Raw genomic sequence first — 14,228 nt, 5'->3', positions numbered from 1 at the left:
GTGTGGGGAACTTAGCTATCACCACAGTAGTGTCACTGGTAGACACGGGCATGTATCGATAGGGCAAAACATAATGTCAGAGCAATCAAACTAAAACCAAATCATCTTGGCCTTGCTGGGCCCACGGCTCTAGATGAGTGTTTGGCCAGAGTACAGGTCCAACACCCCCACTCTCTCCTTGGAACTTTCTGGATCGGCTCTGCACAGATGGACCCACGCTTCCACGCTGGACCATCTGGAGCCTGACAATTGGACCCTTCGCCTGTTCACTGCCTGAGTGCTTGAGACCATACAGAGCCTGCCTTCCCCACATCATTGGCCCTGCTGTGGCCTCTGCTTAAGAGACATCCAAGAAAGCTCAGATAATCCAGAGTTACTGACTTCGAACTCCTGACCAACCTACACCTACTAAGAGAGCAAGGCAAAGAGACAGACTCCACCTGCACCTACGGGGAAAAGCAATAGGAAGACGGTAATACAAGAAAACATCCAACATTTGAAAGAACAGTATGGCACTGGTAGAATCTAGGGACTCTGTACCAATTAGACCTGAACACACCAAAATAGGTGAAGCAGAAGAGAACAACTTAAAAAATAACTCCATAAAAATGATAGAGGCCCTCAAAGATAATGTAAGAAAATCCCTTAAAGAAGTGGAAGAAAAAACAAACAAACAAACAAAAAAGAAACAGAGGAAAAAACCAAGCAAAAAAAGACAAGAAATTGACAAATCTCTTAAAGAAAGCAAAAACAAAACAAAACAAGCAAGCAAACAAACAAAAAGCCAAGAAAAACCAATCAAACAGAAGAAGGAAATAATTCAAACAGTTCAAGAATTAAAAACTGAAATAGAGACAATAAAGAAAACACAAACTGAAGGAATGCTGGAAATAGAAAAACTGAGTAAACAATCAGGAATTACAGATGCAAGCATAACCAATAGAATATAAGAGATGGAAGAGAGACTCTCAGGCACTGAAGATACATTAGAGGAAATAGATTCATTGACCAAAGAAAATCTTAAATCCAACAAATCCTTAACATAAAACATGTAGGATGTGGGACAACATGAAAAGGCCAAACCAAAGAATAACTGGCATAGAAGATTGTGAAGAAGCCCAGCTCAAAGGTACAGATTACATATTCAACAAAACCATTGAAGAAAAATTTCCCAATCTGAAGAAGGACATGCCTATGAAAACACAAGAAGCATACCAAACACCAAATAGACTGAAAAAAGAAAAGGAAAGAAAAAAATAAAATAAAATAAAAAAAGAAAGGAAGGAAAAAGTCCTCTCCCCACATAATAATCAAAACACCTAACATACAGAATAAAGAAAGAATATTAAGATCAGCAAAGAAAAAGGTCCAGGTAACATATAGGCAGATCTAACAAAATTGCACCTGACTTCTCCATGGAAATATCTGGATAAATATTCTAGAAGCATTAAGAGTCCACAAATGCCAGTCCAGACTACTATACCCAGAAAAACACTCAATAACAATAGATGGAGAAAGCAAGATATTCTATGAAAAAAACCCCAAAAAAACAAAAACAAAACAAAACAGATTTTCACAATAAATATCCACAAATCCAGGCTTACAGAAAGTTCTGGAAGGAAAACTCCAACCCAAGGAAGTTAACTACACTCACAAAGCCAGAGGCAATAAAAAACCCCACTTTACAAGAACTCAAAAGAAAAAGTGGGGCAAATCTACTCATAATACTGTAACCAACAGCAAGTCTAAAACAAGAATTAACAATCAATGGTCCTTATTAACTCAATATTAATTGTGTTTACTCTCCTATAAAAAGACTCAAGCTAAGAGAAGACAGAATCCATCCTTTTGCTGCATCCAAGAACCACATCTAAACTTCAAAGACAGACACTACCTCAGGGTAAAGGGTTGGGAAAAGATCGATCTTCCAATCAAATGGACGAAAGAAGCAAGCAGGTGTAGCTATCCTAATATCTAACAAGCTAGACTTCAAACCAAAATCAATCAAAATATATGGAGAAGGCCATTTCAAATTCATCCAGGAGTAATCCATCAGTATAAAGTCTCAATTCTGAACATCATTGCCCCAAATACAAAGGCACCCACATTCCTAAAAGAAACACTACTAAAAGTCAAAGCTCACATGAAACCTCACACATTCATAGTGGGAGACTTCAACACCCCACTCTCACCACTAGATAGGACCACCAGACAGAAACTTAACAAAGAAACAAAAGAACTCACAGAAGTTATGTCTCAACTGGGTTTAACAGACATCTATAGAACATTCCATCCAAACACAAAAGAATATACCTTCTTCTCAGCTCCACATGGAACTTCCTTTAAAATCAACCGCATACTCAACAGCACAACAAACCTCAACAGATACCAAAAAAAAAAAAAAAAAAAAAAAAAACTGGAATAGCCCCCTGTATTTTATCAGACCACCATGCTTTAAAGTTGGAATTCAATAATAACATAAATAGCAGAAGCCTTACAAACTCATGGAAACTGAACAATGTGCAATTGCACCATTACTTGGTCAAGGAAGAAATAATGAAAGAAAGTAAAGACTTTCTAGAATTCAATGAGAATGTAGACACATATCTAAATTTATGTGACACTTTGAAAGCAGTGTCTCAAGGGAAGTTCATTGTACTTCCCTTGTACCCATCTGAAGAAAATGGAGGATAGTCACATTAGAGAATTAACAGAACAACTGAAAGCCCTTGAACAAAATGAAGCAAATTCACGCTGGAGGAGTAGATGCCAGTAAGTAATCAAATTGAGAGCAGATATCAATAAAATAGAAACAAAGAAAACAATATAAAGAATCAATGTAACAAAAAGTTGGTTCTTAAAAAAAATCAACAAGATAGACAAACCCTTATCCAAACTAACAAAAAAGGAGAGAAAGAACATGCAACTCAGCAAAATCAGAAATGAAAAGGGGGACATTGAGGAAATCCAGAGACTCTTCAGGTCAGACTTTGAATACCTGTACTCCACAAAATTCAGAAATTCAAAGGAAATGGACAAATTTCTGGATAGCTATCACTACCAAAATTAAATCAAGAACAGATAAGTAATTTAAATGTACATATAACCACTAATGAAATAGAAGGAGTCATCAAAAGTCTCCCAACCAAAAATATCCCTGGGCCAGATGGCTTCAGTGCAGAATTCTACCAGAAATTCAAAAGCTAATACCAATACTCCTCAAATTGTTCTGTACAATAGAAGCAAAATGTCCATTGCCAAACTCTCTTTATGAGGCTACAATTACCTTGGTACCCAAGTCACACAAAGACACAACTAAGAAAGAGAACTATGGACCAATATCCCTCATGAACATTGATGCAAAAACACTCAATAAAATACCAGCAAATCGAATCCAAGAACACATCAGAGAAATCATCCATCATGACCAAGTAGGCTTCATCCTAGGGATGCAGGGATAGTTCAACATATGAAAATCTAGCAATGTAATCTGAAAAAGAAAAATCATATGATCACCTCAATAGATGCTGGAAAAGTCTTGAACAAAATCCAACACCCCTTCATGATAATAGTCTTGGAGAGATCCAGAATAACAGGAACATATATAAACGTAATAAAAGCAACATACAGTAAACCAACAGCCAACATCAAAGTAAATGGAGAGAAACTTAAGGTCATTCCTCTAAAATCAGGAACAAGACAGGCTGTTCACTCTCTCCATATTTATTCAATTGTACTTGAATAAGACAACAAAAGGAGATGACAGGAATAGAAATTAGAAAGGAAGAAGTCAAACTTTCACTATTTGCAGGTGATATGACAGTTTATAAACACCTTCAACATATTGGCAAGATACAAGATTAACTAAAAAAAAAAAATCAGTAGCCCTATTATATACACATGATGAAGGGTCTGAGAAAGAAATCAGGGAAACATCATCCCTTACAATAGCCACAAACAACATAAGATATCTTGAGGTAATGCTAACCAAACAAGTGGAATACCTATATAGCAAGAACTTTGCATCTTTAAAGAACAAAATTAAAGAAGATAGTAGAAAATGAAAAGATCTCCCATGCCCTTGGATAGGTAGGATAAACATAGTAAAAATGGCCAATTTGCCAAAATAATCTACAGATTCAGTGTAGTACCCATCAAAATCCCAGCACAATTCTTCACTGACCTTGAAAGGATCATAATCAGACTTATATGGAAAAACAAAAGACCCAGGATAGCCAAAACAAACCTGTACAATAAAGGAACTTCAGAATCATCACCATCCCTGACTTCAAGCTCTATTTTGAGCTATAGTCCTTAAAACATCTTGGTATTGGTACAAAAATAGACCGATAGACCAATGGAATCGAATAAAAAATCCTGATATTAACCAGCACACCTATGAACACCTGATTTTGGACAAAACAGCTAAAATTATACAATGGAAGGAGAAAAGCATGTTCAACAAATGGTGCTGGCACAACTGGATGATGGTGTATAGAAGACTGCAGATAGACCCTTGACTATCATCATGCACAAAACTCAAGTCCAAATGGATAAAAGACTTCAACATAAATCCAGCCACACTTAACCTATTAGAAGATAAATTGGGAGGTACCCTTGAACAAATTGGTACAGGAGACTGCTTCGTGAACATAACACCAGTAGCACAGATACTGAGATCAACAATTAATAAATTGAACCTCCTTAAACTGAGAAGCTTCTGTAAGGCAAAGGACAAAACCAAACAGCAGAACACAGACTGGGAAAAGATCTTCACCAACCCCACTTCTGATAGAGGGCTGATCTCCAAAATATATAAAGAACCCAAGAAAGTAATCACAAAAACACCAAATAATCCAATTAAAAAATGGGGTACAGAACCTAATAGAGAATTCTCAATAGAGGAATGCAAGATGGCTGAAAGACATTTAAGAAAGTGCTCAACATCCTTAGCCATCAGGGAAATGCAAATCAAAACAACTCTGAGATACCATCTTATTCCTGGCAGAATGGCTAAAATCAGAAACATTAATGACTGTTTAAGCTGGAAGATGTGGAGAGAGGGAACACTCCACTTCTGGTGGTAGTGCAAACTTATACAGCCATTTTGGAGATCGGTATGTTAGTTCCTTGAGAAAATGGGAATCAGTCTACCACAGGATCCAGCAATTCCACTCTTAGGCATATACTCAAAAGATCCACATCCATGCACCAAAGACATCTGTTCAACTATGTTTATAGCAGCATTATATGTAATAGCTAGAACCTGGAAACAACCTAGATGCACCACAACTGTAGAATAGATAGATAAATAAGATGTGGTACATTTACACAATTAGATACTACTCAGTGGAGGAAAACAAAACAAAACAAAAACAAAACAAAACAAAACAAAAAAAACCAAACAAAGAAACAAAAAACCCATGAAATCTTGAAATTCACAGACAAATGGATGGAACTTGAAGAAACTTTCCTGAATGAGGTAATCCAGTCACAGAAAAAGACCATTGTATGTACTCACTCATATATGAGTTTTAGACATAGAGCACAGGATCACCAGCCTATAATTGTCACCACCAGAGAAGCTAGGATACAAGGAGAACCCTAAAAGAGTCATATAAGGTCACCCACAGAAGTTAAAGGGACAAGATCTCCTGAACATTTTGGGAGCAGGGGTGGGGGACAGTGAGTGAAGAGGGAGTTAGGAAAAAGAGAAGGGTAGAGGAGAACATGAGGGACCAGGAAGATTGAGTTGGGGGATGAATAGACAAGAGCAAGAAAAGAAATTCCATTATAGGGGGTTTGAAGAGAAAACTGACTCCAGAGAAATGTCCAGAGACATACAGACCAGTTGCTTATCTGTCAAAGAAGCTTGATCCTGTAGCCAGGGGAGGGCCTGGCTGTCTAAAGCTATAGCTGCTGACAAGTTGACTTTGGGGCATAAAGCAACTACAATAGCCCCCATGCATTGGAGAGCATTGTCCGGCACCCGCTGACTGATGATGACCAACGCCAGCATGACTCACCACCAAAGCCTGCTTCTCACTGAGAGACTGAGCTGATTGCATTCGCTCCACCAGCCAGCCTCATCCCACCACTCTTCTGCCTGAGGAGACTGGTGAACCAGGGACTCATGACTGCCATCAACTGTTGGTTAAAGAGACTGGAATTTGCAAAGATCTTAAGGACATCCTGCTGGCTGGGGAGATGTTGACCTGTTCACTGCTGGGAGCAGTTACATTGTAAAAGGTAAAGACAGGGCTGGGGCAGTGGTACTGCTAGACAAAGAGAAGTCCATAAACATTAACAGGCAGCAGGTATGCTTTTTCATCTGTTCATGTGCATGGGACTGTCTCAACCGTGTGGCTAAAAAAAATTACTGAAGAAAATTTTCCGAAGATTTAAAATACCTAAGGTAGTAAAATCAGACAATGGTCCAGTTTTTTTGTTGCCCAGGTAAGTCAGTCACTGGCCAAGATACTGGGGAGTGATTAAAATTACATTGTGCATACAGACCCCAAAGCTCAGGTAGAAAGCATAAATAAAACCATTGAGGAGACCTTCACTAAATTGACCGCGGAGACTGGTGTTAATGATCAGATAGCTCTCCTACCCTTTATGCTTTTCAGGGTTAGAAACACCCCTGGACCATTTAGGTTGAACCCTTGTAAATGGCTCTGTGGGGGCCCTCCACTGGTGGAAATTACCTCTGTACATAGTGCTGATGTGCTGTTCTCTTAAGCCTCTGTTTGCTAGGCTTAAGGTGCTCGAGTGGGTGAGACAGCGAGCGTGGAAGCAACTCTGAGAGACCTACGTGGCGGGAGACTTGAAAGTTTTGCATCACTTCCAAGTTGCAGATCCAGATTACATTAGATGTCACCGCACAGAAACCTTGAGACTCAGTCCTCCTCCTCTGGACCCACCCCCACGCCACTCCAGGTTATAGGACCTAGGGACAGCCTCTTACAACTGCCCATTTTTATTTCTCTCTTGTTGCTTACTGTTGGAAAAATTATTACTTTTGTTATGAGTGCTGTCCAGATTATGGTGCTTAGATAGCAGTACAGGAGCCTCCAGAGCTAAGAGGAGGCTGCTTCTTAATTTCCATAGTTATAAGATTAGAACTATTGACAAGAGAAAAAGGGGGGAATGAAAGACCAAAAAAGTAATGTTAATGATGGACTAACCTGGAAACCAATATCTGTTCCTTAGAATTTGCTAGCTTCCTCTCACCAGGCCCTGAGATGACAAGAATTCACACTGCCCCTCCTTTCCTGTGAGTCAGCAGGTGGTGAATATGGTCCTTAGGAAACAAAGAGATAGCTGCAACTCCTGTTTGGCCAGAGAAGATTAATTAGCACACCCTGAGGCCCTAAGGTCTGCTGACCCTAATAGCAGACCATCCGGCCTCCAAGGGTCACATACTCAATGGACATAGGGTCCCACCCCCTCCCTAAGCTTGTGGGTTTGCCTTTAAAAACACCTGGGCCCAAGGGAGGGGGCTTCTCTCTAGCCTGCATGCTGGAGGAGTCCATTTGCGCAAACGTTTCCTGTTCATTAAAGCCTCTTGCGTTTTGCAGCAACTGGACTGGACATTGAGTTCTTGGGGTATCGACCGAACCTGGAAGACTCCTCATTCTGAGGGTCTTACAATACTAGTAATATTAAATCCCTTTCATTCTCTATTATGCTGATGTATCAGTTTGAAGGTTTTCTATGGCCTATAATCTATTCACTATTGTTTCTCTAAGTGTTTTAATTTCCTAGACAGTACATATTTCCAGGGATTTCATTAAGTCAGTTTCTTGTTGTCTTCATTTATGTAAGATTCCAAAGATTTAATATTTGCATCCTTAGAGATTATCTGAATGGCATGTAAATTACCTTCCAAAAACAATGTTCAATCTGCTAGCTTGTCATTAGTCTCAGATATGGAACAATTATTTTCTGTTAGTATTTCAAAGCAAAGTAAACACATATATTGGAAAGCATAGCAAGAAGAAGCAATGCCAGGCAATGAAAGCACATGGTAAGTCACAGCAAGGAATGGAAGGGAAGGGAACTGATGTAAAGGAAATGGAAGGGAAGGAAAACAAAGTACAGAGAAGGAAAGGGAAGTGTAGGAAAGGGAAGGCATGCACATTGCAAAGCAAGGCATGAAAAGGAGAGACAAGGTAAGGAAAGATGAGACATGCTCACAGCAAGACCAAGCAAGGGAAACAAAATATGCATTTTGCAAGGAAATTTAAGCCAAGGAAGGGAAAGAAACACACCTGGCAAGACAATGAGAGACAAAGCAAGCCAAGGCAAGCCATGCTCAGTGCAATGCAAAGCAAAGGAAGGAAGTTACAGAGTTTTCAGGGAAATGTAAGCCAAAGAATGTGAATAAGAAAGAAAAGAAACTAAGCACAAACATTGCACATCATTGCAAGGCAATGCAGAGTAAGTGGAGGCAAGGCAAAGAAAGGAAAGTCGGTGCAACTCATGCACATGTCACGACAAGGCAATGCAATGCAAGGCAAGAAATGACAAGTAATGAAAATTCAAGGACAGTTTGGCACAAGACAATGTAAGACAATGCAAGGCATGGCATGGAAACAAAAGTTATGGAATGGGCAACAAAAGGAAATGGAAAGGAATGTGCACAGCAATTCATGGGACAGCATTTACATGGCAAGGCAAGACAAGGAAAGGCAAGGTATGCACATGACAAAGAAATGCAAAGAAAAGCAAGAAGATATGGCAATGAATTTCCATGGTAAGGCAAGGTAAGGGAATGAAAGGCATTCCCATGACCAAGAATTGCAAGGCAATGCAAGGCATGTGAATGACCAAGGAAAGCAAGGCAAGTCATGGCCAGACAAGAGAAGGAAAGTATGACAAAAAGAATTAATGCAGACATAGACATGACAAAGAGGGACAAGACAAAGCAAAGCAAGCATATGATTTGACATGCAAGAGGAGAGGAAGCAATGTCTAGCAATGGAAGTACATGGTAAGACATGTCAAGGGAAGGCAAGGAATGGAGAGGGATGGGGAGGAAAGGGCAGGTAACAGAATGGAAGGGAAGGAAAAAGAATGAAAGGAAAGGAAAAGGAAGACAAGGGAAGAAAATCGAATGAATGCATGGCAACGCAAGGGAAGGAGTGTGCCTGGCAAGTCAAGTCAAGGAAAAGCAAAGTATTTACATGAAAATGAAATGGAGGAAAAGGCAAGCTATGGCAATAAATTCGCAAAGGAAGGCAATGCATGGGAAGGGAAAACATGATCTTGTCAAAGAAATGCAAGGCTAGGCAGGGCATGCTCATATCCAAGCAAGGCAAGCCAATTTGGAAAGTCAAGAAAAGACAAGACAAGGTAAGGTATGGTATTGCAGGAATAGATATTAAGAAGAGGGACAAGATAAGGCAAAATAAATCAAGAAAATGGTTTGGCAAGCAAGGAGAGAGGATGTAATTTCAGGTAATACAAGTACATGGTAATGTAAGGCAAGGCAACAACAGAAATGAAAAGGAAAGGAAAAGAAAGGGAAGGAAATTGAAGGTAAGGAAAGAAATGAAAGGAAAAGGAAAGGAAGAGAATAAAAGAAAAGGAAAGTTAAGGAAATAAAGACAAGGAAAGAAATAAAAGGGAAGGGAAGGGAAGCAAGGGGAAGGGAAGGAAAGGGTAGGAAAGGCATGCACATGGCAAGCCAAAGCAAAGAAAGGAAAGAGAAGGCTGATGGGAGGTGTCATTCTGTAAATATGTGTCTCTTATTGGTTGGCACTGTTGGCCAATAGGAAAGCAAGATAGGCAGGACTAGGAGACAAGGATTTGAGCAAGTAGTAGGAGGGAATCAACATGTAGAGACTTGAGAGAACAGAGGTCCGGGGCCCTGTCTCCAGTAAGATGAGACCACGTGGAAATACTTAGATTAATAGAAATGGGTTAATATTTAAGACAGAGGTAGTCGATAAGAAACTAGTAACTGGCCAACAAAATTATATCTAATACAATACCTCTGTGTGTTATTTGGGGCTGGTGAGGCTGTGGGGCAAGACCAGCAGGAAAAAAAATCTACTCTTAACACAAGGCAAGGCAATGCAAGCCAATCTCATAGCAAGGAAAAGCAAAGGAAAGAAAAGTTTGCATTTTGCAATGAAATGTAAGCCAAGGAATGTGAATAGAAAGACAAGGAAATAAAGGCAAGAGTAGTACATTTAATGGAAAGGTACAGCAAAGCAAGGCAAGGCAAGGCAAGGAAAGGAAAGAAACAAAAATACAAGGACAATTTGGCAATAGACAAGATAAGTCAATGCAAGGCATGACTTGGAAACCAAAGCCAAGGAGTAGGCATCAAAAGGAAAGGGAAGGGAATGGAATAGAAGGAATTTGCATGGCAATGCAAGGGAAGGTGTGTGCATGCTAAGGCAAGTCAAGGACAGTCAAGTTATTCATGTGACAAAGAAACACAGGGCGAGTCAAGGCAGGCTTATGACAAAGCAAGGTAAGTCAAGTTATGGCAAGTCATGGCAAGGCAAGACAAAGCAAATCATGGCAATGCAGCCATAGACATGACGGACAAGACAGGGAAAAGCAAATCAAGTCCATGGTTTGGCAAGCGTGGCAAGGGAATAAATGTCAGGCAATGTAAGTACATGAAGGCAATCAAGCCAATGCAAGCAACAGAATGGAAAGGGAAGGGAAGAGAAGGTAAGGAAAGTGAAGTGAAGGGAATGAAAGGGAAGGGAAGGAAGGGAAGTGAAGGAAAGCAAACCAAAGGAAAGGGCAAGAAAGGGAAGGGAAGGGAAGGGGGAAGAGAAAGGGAAGGGAAGGAAAGGGAAGCAAAGAGGAAATGAGAGGGAAAGAAAGGAAAGGAATGATAAGAAAAAGGAAGGGAAGAGAATAAATGGAAAGGGAAGGGAAAGAAGGAACAGGAAAGGAAAGGCATGCAAGGAGGTGAGGGTGAGGGCTGCTCACAGCAATGCAAAGCAAGGGAAAGAAAACTATGCATTTTGCAATGAAATGAAAACCAAGGAATGTGAATAGGAAGACAAGGCGAGTGAAGGCAAAGGCATTGCATGTGATGACAAGGCAAGACAAAGCAAGGTGAGGCAAGTCCAGGCAAGGCAAGAAAAGGAAAGCCAATGCAATTCATGTGCATTGCATGATAAAGCAATGCACTGCAAGAGAAGGAAAGACAAGGCAAAGAAAGAAAATGCAAAGCCAGTTCGGCTCAAGACAAGGAAAGTCAATGCAAGGCATGACATGGAAACATTTGTCCAGGTACGGGAATCAAAACAAAAGGGAAGGGAATGGAAGTAATGTGCAAGTCAATGCAAGGGAAGGCATGTGCATAGCAAGACAAGTCAATGAAAGGCAAGGTATTCCCATGACAAAGAGATAAAAGAAAAGGCTGGATATGGCAATGAATTTCCATGGGAAGGCAAGGCAAGGGAAGGGAAGGCATGCACATGACAAAGAATTTCAAGGCAAGCCAAGGCATGCTAATGATGAAGCAGTGCAAATCAAGTTGTTGATATGCATGGCAAGGCAAGAGAAGTCAAAGAATGGCAGTGCAGGCATAGCATGACAAAGAGGGACAAGACAGGGAAAAGCAAAGCAAACACATGTGGTGGGGAATGCCTTCTATACATATGTTTCTCTTATTTGATGAATAATCCACTGTGGCGAAATAGACAGAATGAAAGGTGAAGCTGTAAGACCCTCAGAATGAGGAGTCTTCCAGGTTCGGTCGATACCCCAAGAACTCAATGTCCAGTCCAGTTGCTGCAACACGCAAGAGGCTTTAATGAACAGGAAACGTTTGCGCAAACGGGCTCCTCCAGCATGCAGGCTAGAGAGAAGCCCCCTCCCCTGGGCCCAGGTGTTTTTAAAGGCAAACCCACAAGCTTAGGGAGGGGGTGGGACCCTATGTCCATTGAGTATGTGACCCTTGGAGGCCGGATGGTCTGCTATTAGGGTCAGCAGACCTTAAGGCCTCAGGGTGTGCTAATTAATCTTCTCTGGCCAAACAGGAGTTGCAGCTATCTCTTTGTTTCCTAAGGACCATATTCACCACCTGCTGACTCACAGGAAAGGAGGGGCAGTGTGAATTCTTGTCATCTCAGGGCCTGGTGAGAGGAAGCTAGCAAATTCTAAGGAACAGATATTGGTTTCCAGGTTAGTCCTTCATTGCAAGTGAGGGGTTTCTTTAACTTTACTTTTTTGTCTTTCAAAACTAGGAGACGAGGATGCTTCTGGGAAGTGTAGGCGGAAGAGAAGACTTCATGTGATTTTCAAAAAGTGAAAACATGAGTAAGGCATTCTCCTTGAAGAGAAGAACATGTAGAAATACTTAGATTAATAGTTATGGGTTAATAATTAAGACAGAGATAGCCAATAAGAAGACAGCCAGTGGCCAACACCTTATAATTAATATAGCATCCATATATTTATTTTGGCACTTTGAGCTTGCTGCAGAACCGATGGGAAATTCCATAACAGAATGGCACTGGCAACATGTTTGGCAAGAATTTCCACTTAAAACCTGACACAATTTTAAAGAGGGATTTTAGAAACAAAAGAACAGAGTCTAGCACAGCTTCCTGGTGGCAGCATTTTCTAGGATGAGCTCTGTTACCCAGGCATTCTCAGAGATAGCAGAGACTCAAGGCTCTTTTAAAAGTGGTTTCCTGATTCAGCAAAGCAAGGGAAGGCAAGGCAGGGCCACTCCCTTTCTAACCTTTCCTCTTCCTGGCTCCCTTCCCTCCATTCAGTGTGTGACACATGATGACTGGGAGAAGTACTCTTCCAGAGTGCTGTCAGGAAGAGAAAGAAACATTCTTGAATAATAGCTATCCAAATAATATCATCTCAGATGTTTAGGTATGATCTCTAATAACTGGGAAAAAAAAGTTTTGTTGACCTTATATCATGTTTGCTGTGTAGGTAACTAGAGTTGTTATTTATTCATCATCATCATCATCATCATCATCACCATCCCCTTGGCTCCTGAAGTCTTCTTTTTGCAAATTAATGCCTCTTCTCTATGTGAGGATAAGTCAAAGGAAGGCCTTGCTTGGACATTGTTTCTTTTGGAAATGTGGGATTTTGTTTCTCTTTGTTGACCTTCCTCTTTGCAGACTGGGCATTGGTCAGAATTAGAGTTTACATCTCCATGAACAAAAATGGTTGGTTTTCCACAGCCAAGGCACAGGAAATGTATAGAGCTGCTGCTCCCACAGGTTCCCTGGAATCTAGTTCACCTTGGAGGTCAAGGGCAATGAGTGGGGGTAGAGATAGTTTGTCTCTCTGAGAATGGTTATTCAACACCTAGAGACTTAGAGAGGTTCGGTGGCACTGGTCTGGTAATTAATTCATATTCATTGGGCAGGTAAAGGTTGAGCAAAAAAATAAGCATTTAAAAATACTAGGAATGTCTATTTCCCTCATCTCTTTGTAAATTATCTTTGTTCCATCTTGTTTTTTTTAATAATTCATATTTATTTGTTTGTTCATGTTGCTGCTTTGTTGTTGATATCTTCCTCCTTTAGACACTAACCAAAGTTTTGGTTTTACCAAGAACACCCTGGGGAAATGACGAATTTGTAAGGCTTGCCTACAGAGTTTATGTGGGGCATCCAGGACAGACAGAGCTATTGTATTGACTGGACAGTCAACATTGTATTGATGCTGGTTTTCTAAAACCAGACACCTGGAGCCCCCTTACTTAACCTGAATGCCCTATAGTTTGGATATTCCTCACCTGGAACAGAATTCTACACTAGCTAGCTGAGAGTGGTGAGATGTGCACAAAAGGAATGCTTACAGTCACAAAGTTCAGCTGTATTGTTTTGTATTTTATTATTGAATGATTGATTTTGTTTTGTTTTTTATACAATTTTTAAATTTAAATTAGAAATAAAACTTGTTTTACATGTCAATCCCAGTTACCTTTCCCTCCCTTTCTTCTCTGTCCCCCATTGATTCCCTATCTCATCCCCTTTCTGGTCCCCAAGGAGGGTGAGGCCTTCCACAGGGATCTTCAAAGTCTGTCATATCATTTGGAGCAGGCTAGGCCCTCCCCCATGTGCCTAGGCTGATAGAATATCCCTCTATGTGGAATGGGCTCCTTAAGACCATTTGTATACTAGGGATAAATACTGATCCACTACCAGAGGCCCCAAAGACTGCCCAGTCCTCTTAACTGAGACCCATGGTGTCTGGGCCAGTCCTATGTTGTTTTT

This window comes from Phodopus roborovskii, unplaced genomic scaffold (genome assembly GCF_943737965.1).
Source record: "Phodopus roborovskii unplaced genomic scaffold, PHOROB, whole genome shotgun sequence".
Lineage (NCBI taxonomy): Eukaryota > Metazoa > Chordata > Mammalia > Rodentia > Cricetidae > Phodopus > Phodopus roborovskii.
Note: the sequence above shows the minus strand (reverse complement) of the source record.